At 36.7% G+C, this 11,427-nt stretch overlaps 1 protein-coding gene and 1 pseudogene across 1 annotated transcript in view; both read right to left on the minus strand.

The window, feature by feature from the left end:
• The window catches only part of TGFBR3 (transforming growth factor beta receptor 3), a 179,728-nt gene that overhangs the window by 136,338 nt on the left and 31,963 nt on the right, over positions 1-11,427 (minus strand). The gene's annotated exons all lie outside the window — the stretch shown is intronic.
• On the minus strand, positions 3,019-3,137 carry LOC112485929 (annotated as a pseudogene).

An 11,427-nucleotide genomic window follows, 5' to 3' on the forward strand; every position in this document is an offset into this window, starting at 1 on the left:
GCCTGTTAAATATAATGGCCAATATATTTTAAGGAAAAAAAAGGCATGTTCAAAATCTGCTTCATTCTCTGCAGAGACAAAGTGATACTTAAGACAACATCCATGAAATCTGATTAATGTAGATGATTAAAAAAAAAACCTTTTCCCCCTCAAAATTATAATTTTTATTTATTTTTTTCAACTTGCCTATGAACACTGTGACTCTAAGAAGAGAAGAGAGTAGTTTTTTATCCCCTTACTTAGAAATTCAGCAAAGTTCAAATTCCAAGTAAAGGTATAGCTTAGAAAATTCAAAGTTATTTTATTTTCTAACCAGTTAATACTTAAATGGCTTTGCCTCAGAGCATGTCTAGTTTGTGATAAATGGAGCACCCTAGAAAGTAATCCACACCTCACACAGGCAAGTGTAAATGAAGTATGGCAAGTGGCCCAGAATGGGAAAGAACTTCGCAAATACTGAGGTCATCATGGAGAAAAATAATATCCCTCTGAATTTGTATAGGGATTTTAAATTCTCAAAGTTCTTTTATCTATTTTTCACTGTATTACCCTCAAAATAACCACATTTGACAATAAAAATATTCTCTAGGGATATTTACTATGTGCCGGGCTCTATTCTAAGCACTTGCCTTATATTTACTTATTTTTGCCTCAAAATGACCTTGAGTATATTACGATTGTCTCTATTTTACAGATGAAAAAACTGAGGTAGAATGATGGTAAGTAACTCACTCAAAGTCTGGAAAATTACTGACTTCATAAGTTACTGACTTACTGACTTAGTCAAATGACTAAGTGGGAGCTGGTCTGCAGGTGGCAGCTGGACTAGAAGGCCTTCTGGTTCCCAAATCAAAGAGTGTTTCTTCCTAGAGAAAATGCTGTATCAAGATATCCCAAGGAATATGCCAATGAGTCCTGACCTAAATATATGTCCTCATTCTATGGAAAACTCAACTACTGGAACATGAATGAGAGATTCAAATGTCAAAGAAAAAAGGAGGCTCGGATTTCCTTAATTAACTGTTGTAAATTCTCAGCGGTCATCTGATTTTTCATCTATTTTCTACCACCTTAGATAGTCTGTGCAAATTGTGTAAGAAAATTTTTAAAAAAACTTCAGAAAAATGAATTATTTGGACATTGTATGTTGGAATTCTCATTACGATTTTCTCCTACACTATAATAATTTGATGGCCTTTTACAATTCATGTTTCTGGCAAACTTTTCATTAGCACTCACATATAACATCATATAACATCACCCAGGCTATAGTCTGAAGCTGCTATCCAGCTGGGCTGATTTAAAACCCCAATTCTGAAAAAAATAAAAATAAAAATAATAAAACCCAATGCTGATAGCATAGTATATATCATGCTTTTGACGAAATTAGAAACCTCTCCTTCCTTTCTAGAAAATCTTTACCTATCTAAACAGAAAAGATTTTTTTTTTTCAGAATGTGTTTGAAAGTTGTAAATAATATATAATTTTTCTGAGATCTCATTTCCTTTTCTCTGACAGGTTCTCCTTCAGCTCGGGCCCAAAGAATGGGCCATGACCTACAGGTAAAAGTGACAAGTATTTCCCTGCACTAAACTGAAAATGTAGTCACATCTGTATGTTCAGTCTTTAATTCTATCAATTAAATATTGATCACCTACTATATCCCAAGTTCCTGTAGCTGCTAGAGACACAGCAGTAAACAAGGTAAGCAGTTTCTCCTCTGCTTTCACGGAGCTTCCATTCTATGTAGAAGGAAAAAGAGAGAGTAAAAAATATGGGAGGTCATATTTTTAAAACACAAAGAAGCTCCACCTCCAGGAAAGGATATGCACAACAATGCGTGGGGGTGTTTTGTAAGGGCAGGTCCCAGGGACCCAGGCACTGCCTTTCCCCTCTCTGGCTCACAGCCCTACCTCAGGCTCAGTGGGACAAATTTCTATGCTACATGTATTCCCAACTAGCTCAGGTCAACTCCATCTCCAAATATGAGCCTTACTTCTTTTAACAACAGGGAGCAAAGTCCTTTGAGCTCCTCAACTTTGACATACACCATCTGGTCACTTTTAGACCCTTAATTGACCTTTAATCTATTTACTTCACTGGTCACTTTTAGACCCTTAATTGTCCAGAATCTATTTACTTCACTGGTCATGTGTGAGCCAAATTCTATGCAGCTGTACAAGGCAGAACTAGGTGCTGGGAGTGGAGGTTACAGCCAGGTGGACTGCACAACACAAGGAAGAATTTTCCAAAAGTCAGAGCTATTTTAAATTCATGCAAGGCTGGGGGCTCAGTCAACAGGATATTAGAAAGGTGATTTATGTATCAGGCCGAATTGGACCAGATCTTCTCTAAAGATACTTAAAATACCAACATACCAAAAATCTAGAACTCCAGCAGTGTGCCTTATGAATGCAAAATCTTCCCAGATGTAACTTATCTTAAAACATCACTTGAGGATAATGTTGCTAATGAGAGAAAAATTCAGATGTCATGAAAAAATAAGTTATCTAAAATATACCACGTTAACTAAGCAATAATTTTAATAGCACACAAATACTAATAGCTGCAGCTTAGCAGTATTTAGTAAGTGCCAGGCAGGGTTTGAGCACTTAAAGCATGATATCTCATTTAATCTTCAAGACAGCCCAGTGAGATGGGTACTATTATTCACTTCACTTTATAGATGAGGACACTGAAGCAAACAGGTTGCACAGCTACGTTGTGGCAGACCTGGGATTTGCACTCAGGCAGCTGGCTCTCAAGTATGCGCTCTGAAGTAACAGCCTCTGTGAAACTGTCTTGTTGGAGTTGGGGAGCATTTTTCTCTTAGATTGAGTTACATAAATATCCTAAAATAGCTAACTACTACTTAAACCTTAACCTCTGAAATTTGATAAGTGAAACGTTTTTTTTTTATTCTTTTATTTTTTACACTAGACAAACCTTGGTTGACCTCACAGATTGCAAGGACCTTGTCAGCTTACATTATGATCCCTTATTTTTTTTATTTTTTACACCTACAACACCCAGTCTTCCTAGGTGGTCTCCCATCCAAGTACTAGCCAGGCCTGATTCTGCTTAGCTTCCGAGATCAGATGGGATAGGGCTGGTTCAGGATAGCATGGCCATAAGAAACTTTTTGATACAAGATAATCACAAATTTTTTTCTAGCTACAATACATACTAAATTTACTTTACTGTAATTTATAAAATTGTATAAGTGTTTAGAAAGTTAGTTCAGGTTCCAAATCTTATTTCCAAGTAGTAGCTTAAATCCTAGAAGAATCTGGCTCAAAATCAATTACAAAATTTTCCTGACAGTATAACAAATGCACACTGCGTTAGATATTTATATTTCTGCTAAATATCAGAGATGCCCAAATTGGTGATTATGACAGAGCTGGCCTTCAACTGTGGCAGTTTCCATTACAAAATCTACTTTACAAGAATGCAGAATCCTGTTTAAAAACTCATTTAGACTGATACTTAATATGACAATATACTATTGGCTTCCCTTTCCCTTTTGTTTCCTCATTTTTTCCCTCATTAAAGCCATCAAGTCTCCTTCCATTTAAACTAAAAATCATGAACATTAAATAGACTAGCAGTTACCAGAGGGTTGGGGGAGCGGGGAGGGAGGAGGCTGATGGGGTAAAAGGGGTCAAATATGTGGTGATAGAAAGAAATCTAACTATGGGAGAGGAACAAAAAATAAACAATCTTTAAAAGAAAAATGTAAACAGTCTATGGCCACGCCACCCTGAACAAGTCAGATCCCGTCTAAAAAACTAAAAGAGAAAATGGTTAGTTCTTAATACAGTCCAGCTGGCATATTTTTGGTCTATGTTTGTAAATATTAATGATGCCTAAAGAGTCTTAAATTTTTTAAAAACCAAGTACTAAAATAACTAATTAGCTTCATGGAGATTATAAGTATATAATGGATATTATAACCTGACTCTGCTTCAGTATGGACATCAGTGGTATATTAAGAACCATAACAAAAATGATTTACATAAATATTTATAAATATTCACACAAAAGAAGTTTACATATACACACACAAAGAGAACAGAAGAGCAGAAAATTCTAGGAAATCATGTACTTTTTAACTTGTGAAAATTATAACAGAAAAATTCTAGAAAATCCTGCACTTCTTAATTTGATATAAATAAACCAACAAGAATTTCAGCAAGAATTAAACATCTTTCCTTTATTTATTATAGTAAAATCCAATCACAGTTAAAATTAGTTTTTTGAAGGGATAGTGAAAGAAATAATTTTACAGGCCCAGAAAGTCAGAACAAGGCTCAGATCCCAGCCTCACAAATGTTATCATGTCATATCCTCTAGATATGATCTTCTTTATTATTAACCTTACAAATATCACACTCTAGGAATCACCTATATTGCTCCATAATGCTCATGCTGCCCAGATGGCATCTTTGACAGCACCAGTGATTTGGAATCATAGCATTTGGGAGCTGAAAAAAACTTGAAGATCCTCAGGCCAATCTCCCTCACCTTCCAGGTGAGAAAACTTGATACTAAGATGCTGAGGGACAGAGCCAAAACCCATAGTGAAGTCCCTCACTGAATCTTCATTTGGGCCAGAAGACAAAATTCACCCTAGACTCCAAGATAACTCTTCTTTCATTCAGAAAGCAGCTATTCTGAAACTTTTTAAATCTTAGGATCCCTTTATGCTTTAAAATTACTGAGGACTCCAAAGAGATTCTGTTGGGGTGAATAATATCTATCAACATTTACTGCAATAGAAATAAAAATTGAGATATTTTAAAAATATTTATTAATTCATTTAAAACCAACAATAATAAACCCATAGCAAGTTAACAAAAAATATTTCCTGGAAAAAAAAACAATTTATAGTGAGAATAGTGGCATTGTTTTATATTTTTGCAAATCTCTTTATTTTCTGGCTTAAGAGAAGACAACTGGGTTTTCAGATCTACTGCATTCAATTTGTTGTGATACATTATTCTGGTTGAAGGATATGAACAAATCTGGCCTACCACAAATATGTAATTAAAAAGGGGAGGCAAATCTTAACAGTTTTTCATATACTTGTGGCTATTTCTTCTTTTATATTATATCTAAATTCATTCAATAGTCATTTCTTAAAGGTCAGTTGCAATGTGGGATCTGAATCACATATGAACTTTCCATATCTTATTACATTAAAATCCATTGCTCTCCCTAAAATATTGAGAAAATTACAAAGGGAAAAGTAGTAACTTTATAGCAGAGAATTCTGGCAGACACCACCTTAACCAATTGATAAAGGTTAACATTATCAATAATAAGACATATAAACACAATGTAACCCCGATTCGAGGCCCTGAGAAGGGCACATTACCTCTGTGATATCTTTCCCAATAATGCATACATTCAATGCAATCATGAGAGAACATCAGAAAAACTCAAATCTAGGGACATTTCCAAAACAACTGACCAGTACTCTTCCAAAGTGCCAAAGTTACTGAAAGACAGAACTGTCACAGATTGGAGAACAGGAGACATGACAGTTAAATGCAATGTGAGATTCTGAATTGAGTCCTGTAATAGAAAAAGAACCTTAGTGGAAAAACTGGTGAAATCCAAATAAATTCTACACTTTCATTAATAATAATGTATCAAGATAAATGTCTTAGTTTTGACATGTCCTATAGACACATAAGATGTTATCATAACGTGATGCTATATGGGAACTCTCTGCATTGTTTATGCAACTCTTCCATAAGTCTAAAATTATCTCAAAATATAGTTTTTAAAAATCAATTGCTCTTTCTTGTACTATCAAGCTGTGAGATCTTTTACCCACACATAATTTTGTAACATCACGTATTGGTCATCTGGAAAATAATGGTTCACTGAGTTATGCAAATATTCCAAATGTTGACATATTTCTTATACGATTTCAAAAACAAAATCACATATGTTAATATCTCCACTGATCTCATCAGAAAAGTATTTAATTATTGAGAAACTGTCACAGTCATGGTGATAGATATAAGATTTCCAAAACTTTGATTTTTGCTCAAAAAATAAAATTTTATCATTGGCAACAAATAGTGTCAGTTGTTTTCCTTAAAATAACAGGCCCGCTTTGTTCATTTTCAAAAAATGTCTGCCAAATACCAAACTCTGGATAACCATCATTTGTCAGTCATTCTTTCAAGTAAAATGGTGTTCCATGAAAAACAGACTAGTTCAGCTCACAGTTCAAACAACTGTACAAGTGCCTTTCCTCAAGATAACCGCTATACTTTGGCATGGAGAAGTGCTACGTGCATACTTCCCATTTCATCACACGGAATATGAAAAAGACGTGTGTCTGAGAGTTTTTACTGCTTCATCAATAGCATTCTTAAATGAAACTGGTATGTGGCAATGAAGCACTGCCTCAACCCCTGCTCGGACACTGGCTATCTTATCCAATGTTGCTTTTATACCATCGTTGCAATGTTAACGTGAAAAAAGACATTTTAGAATTATTATTAAAATAGTTCTGAACTCACAGACCTCCTGAAAAGGATCTCAGGTCCATGACCACATTTTGCAAGAACCACTAGTTTAAAGAATTAACCATCAGCACCTCAACGAAATACACCACCATACAGAGTACTAACAAACAGAGTACTAAAGAGTCTGACCAACATACAGAGTACTAAAGAGTCTTATATTAGGCTTCAGAGAATGTTTACCAAGAAGCAATAGCTTCTTGCTGTCAAAGACTCATAACAACCTAGTGACAGATCCAATACTCTTTTTTAAAACAACTACCACAGGTCACACACTGTTTTACCCAAGAATCTGAAAAGACAGTGTTCCCTTCGCCCAGACTTTATGGGATAGCCTTCATCCCAATACTGCCTCTTTCCCCCAAAACAGATTTATTATATTAGCAAAGTTGTTTCTCTTTATTGTACTTTATGAATGAGACAAGGTTATAATTATTGATTTATTCAATAAATATTAAGCACCCACTATGTGCTGGGAACTGGGGATTCATCAGTGAACTAACTGTCCCCGCATTCTCCCTCAAAGATCACACTCAAGCAAGAACAAGGAAGACATGGAGACTCCTCTACTTGAGAATTTTCATATATATGGGAAAAGCTGCACCAGAGAAAAAGCAAACCGACTTGACTTTCATGGAAATTACACTTTAGCAGTAGACATAAAAAGTAAATTATAAACATGTTTTAATTAAGGTAATAAGTGCTATGAGAAAAAAAAAAATAGAGCAAGATAAGAAGGAATAGAAATACCAGGGGTTGAGCCGGATTACAATTTTCAATAGGGTGGTCAGGGTGAGACTGAAACCAGAGGCATCACACGGATCAGGAAAATCACCCGTAGGTGTTTTACTCCATTGTTTCTGTGTTCTCCTGTCTGCCCCCAGCCCCAATCCTCAGTGCCACTGTTGCACATCACTGTACCGCTCTGAGCAGAACATACAGAAAACTAAAAAATGGGCACTGACAGAGTCTGTCTTATCTGCAACACTGTATTTCAAAATCAGATCTGATTTTTGTACCAAAAATAGGCCTGAAACATAAGACTTACAACTTTAAAAACTGAGTAAATATACTCACCATGCTAACATTTTCAAAGAACACTATTTTCAATAGTTTCATTTAAAATAAACATGACCCTCTGATTTATATACATCATCTCATTTATAATCCTCACAAGAACATAGTAGAGTAGGTAGTATTGATATCTCTATTTTATGTATGAGGACGCTGAGGCAATCATCACACAGCCTGCAAAGAGCAAAGCTGGGGCCTGAACCCATGTCAGAACCCACAGGCCAAGGTCACAGCTACCAATGATCCTGACTCTCTGGCTTTAATACATCTCTAAAAGACTGGACATTGTAGGAGAATATTACTCTTCCTAAATAAAGATGTGACAGACCAAGTCACTCTTCATCTTGATGAAGTCCTCAGGCATTCCTCACATTTGGAGAGTAAAATCTCTACAAAATGTTTTGGTTACAAGTCCCAAATAAAGCCTCACTCGAGTGACTGTGCTCTAGCAAAAATCTGGGAAAACCCAAGGGCCTGTCACACAGGCCCTTTCAATCTTCAGGTGCTGACACTGCCATAACTTTGTCCTTTAGCCTAAAGAAACAGGAATGCTCATTTTACCACAGTAAAGGGATGCTCTGGATAACCCTTCTCAGCAACCCCAGTTTCAGCCTCAGCTAAAGAACATATTTCTTAGAGTACACGCCGAATTCTGAGTTCCTACGACTTAGAGAAAACCCAGCCAGGTCAATAACTCACTTTAGCAAGTGGCCTAAGTTATCTGTGACTGAGCTGACTCTCTAGGTGGCCAAAGGGAGTATTAGTTTTCATCATTATTAATAAAGAGTAGTCTGAAGGAGATAGAATTATAGCTCTAAAACAGAGGTTCTCAAACCTGATTCTAATGAAACAGACGTGCATGATGAACACCGTTCACCTTTGGACACACTATGGTCTTCAAAATGACTACTGAAAACTACAAAAGCACTGCTGAAAGAAAACTTAAATAAATGGCCGGGGTGGGGGAGTACCATGCTCATGGGTGGCAAAACAGATGATGTGCTATAAATTTTGTGTATTTTTCATTTTATCAAGGGCAATCCTAACCCCTCCCTCTCCCATTCAAATACATTGAATACAAATAACCAGTAATTTTAGGGTAACTTTTAATTTTGTTTTATCTTTTTAAAGAAAATCACTCTTCAAAGTCACTAATTTAATTATTAGTTGTAACATTATTCATGATATCTTACAACTTAACTGGGATATGCCAGTAACTCTTGACATTATAGCAAAAAATTACTTTCTAAAATAAAAGTGTAAAGAGATAAAACAAATAAAGCAGTAAAAAAATAGTTATTTATTGATGCGAAGGCTTTATTCCCAACTTTAAAAATGTCTTTCATGATCCCTCACAGCTCTGAGATCTGCACCCCTATCAACTCCACCAAGTTGCCTGGGTACCATCTGCAGAAAGGGTTAAAAGTCCAAAGTTGCCACTCCAGACCTGCTTCTTGAGGAGGAGAAAGGTTGCCCAAGGCCTCAGGGTAACCAGCCTCACACAGAGTAAACAGAGGCCACTGCGCACTCGGGAATAAATTCCTCAACCAGCACATACTCTCCAGAGGTTTTCTTGTAAGCTTTTTCCAATAGATTCCAAGTTGAGTAACAAACAGAAATAATAGATTTTACTGGGCCTTTCTTGAGTTTAGAAAGATCTGACAATACCATGAATTAGCTCAACCCAGTCCTCTGAAATTTTTCATTAGAATTCTTTTCTCCTGAATCACGGTAATAAGGTACAATTTGGCCCCGGGGTTTGTACATAACTCCTTACTCATAGGCTGCTCCAGCCCAGAAGGACGGGAAAAGACGCTGGCTGAGGCCTGCCCGTAGGAGGCAGGGCCAAGGCCAGGAGTCGGAAGATTTCTGGATAGATGATTTCTGTATACTAATTAGAAAACAGCATCCTTATATAACACTTCATTGGCTCTGAGATAAGGCTGACATACTCTTTTTCACTTTCATCTTCAACTGCTCTGAGTCACCAGAACTAGCATGGGGCTCAACCAGCCTCAATTCCCTTCCATCTTTATGACACAGGAACTTCTATTATTTTTCTACAATTCATCAGGATGAGCTAACTCTAGGTATTATTATTCTATAAGATATTACAAATGTAGCAAAATAATGTAAATATATGTCCCCCTTCATACATACAGTATACTGTGAACTTAAATTGGCATGCCCTTGATTTCAAATTGAGATTTTTGAACACCACTTTCCAAATGCAGTAGCAGTTTGCTGCCTGGGGCCAGCCAAACAGAGGAAATGAGGAATCTGACTTGTTTTAAGAAAAAAAGCCACTGAGAGGCCTGATCCTGATGTCTTTGAACATTTAACACTTAAAACCTGAACTGTTTCATAACAAACTAGAGCTCCCTTTCCTCTCTCTAAGAAGAGGCCCTTGGCAAGTATTTATTTAGTTAATGAATGTTAAGTAATTGTGTTTCACAAAATAAAAACAAAACCTCTAGAAGATGCTCTTTGGGCTCCCTGGCTCTGCAAGGCCATATGAGCTCCATCAGCCAAGAGCCTGGTGGAGCAGTAAACTGGAAATTTAGGGAACAATATGACCACAAGCACTTCTCTTAAAAGAAAAACAATTCCCCTCTTGGCAGAACTCCAAAAGGCAATTGAGCCGGTAATGTCCAGACTAATCTCTGAACAGCCTCTGCCAACTTTCTCCTACAGGCATTAGATTTTTCAGCATGGGCTTTGCAAATAATCTAAAACAATTAATTAGCGCTTTTGAATTCACCCCGTACCATTAATGAAACACTGCCAGACAGCCTTTGATAGCGTATTTCCAGAGCTAATTAAACGTGGCAAAACAGAGGACACAGACTCCCCAAGCACTCGACTGGGCCAGGCTGAGACCTGGCTGGTGACAGTGAAACCATCCTTGCAGAGAGGGTCCTGGGGTGACGAAGGTGGTGGTGCTACTGAGGTGAGATCCTCAGGGTCCTCCACAATATGCCAGACCCCGCTCTCAAATTATATAATTACGGGGCTCTTGAAATTCAAACTATTCTTTTGCCCTAAAGACATTTTTTTCTTCTAATGAGTAGAAATTCTTAATTTGATACTCAAAGTTTGGTATTGCTTCTAGTACACATCTCCACTGCCAAAAAGACTGGTTTAAGAATGTTTTTTAATGTATAGTACTTTTGAAAACTAAATATTGAAATAAATCTCATCCCAAATTTCCCTTCTTTCTATTAGAGTCCTGCATAATCTAAGATTTCCCAGTCCCATAACCTCAGTCTTATGTGGGAAATCTATTTTTTTCACTATCTAATGCCACATAGAATTCCAGACTGCTCCACACGCATGGCCAGCAATATAAACACATTTTTAGGAGGCCTAGAAAAAAAAAAAGCTAGCAGGGTGCAAGAAGTAAAAATGTTGTTGCATTCCTCTGGACTTTCCTGGTCCAGTTTCAAAAACAGAACGACCACCACCTGGGGCTTGTGGCAAGCTTCAATGCTGTGCTTAGGTGGCTCCTTGGCCCCTCCCCCGCCAATGACAGTGGTGAGGTCTGAGAAAACAAATCAGAAAAACCTTACAAACTACTCAGGGGGAAAAAATAAACATAAAAGAAAATATCATAAAAGACAACTTTACAGGCACAGTCTCACCCCAATTTTTTAAAAATATGTTGTCAGGGTACTTAATAAATATCAATAACAACTTGGCGAATTTTCTGCCCTTCTGAAAAATGTCAATTTTTTAAAGCTCTATCCTGGAGTCTGATTATAGGAATGAAGTAGGAATCAGTGAGAAAGACAGAGTTAAAAACTAGAA

Source organism: Pteropus alecto, unplaced genomic scaffold (genome assembly GCF_000325575.1).
Source record: "Pteropus alecto unplaced genomic scaffold, ASM32557v1 scaffold25, whole genome shotgun sequence".
In the NCBI taxonomy this organism is placed as follows: domain Eukaryota; kingdom Metazoa; phylum Chordata; class Mammalia; order Chiroptera; family Pteropodidae; genus Pteropus; species Pteropus alecto.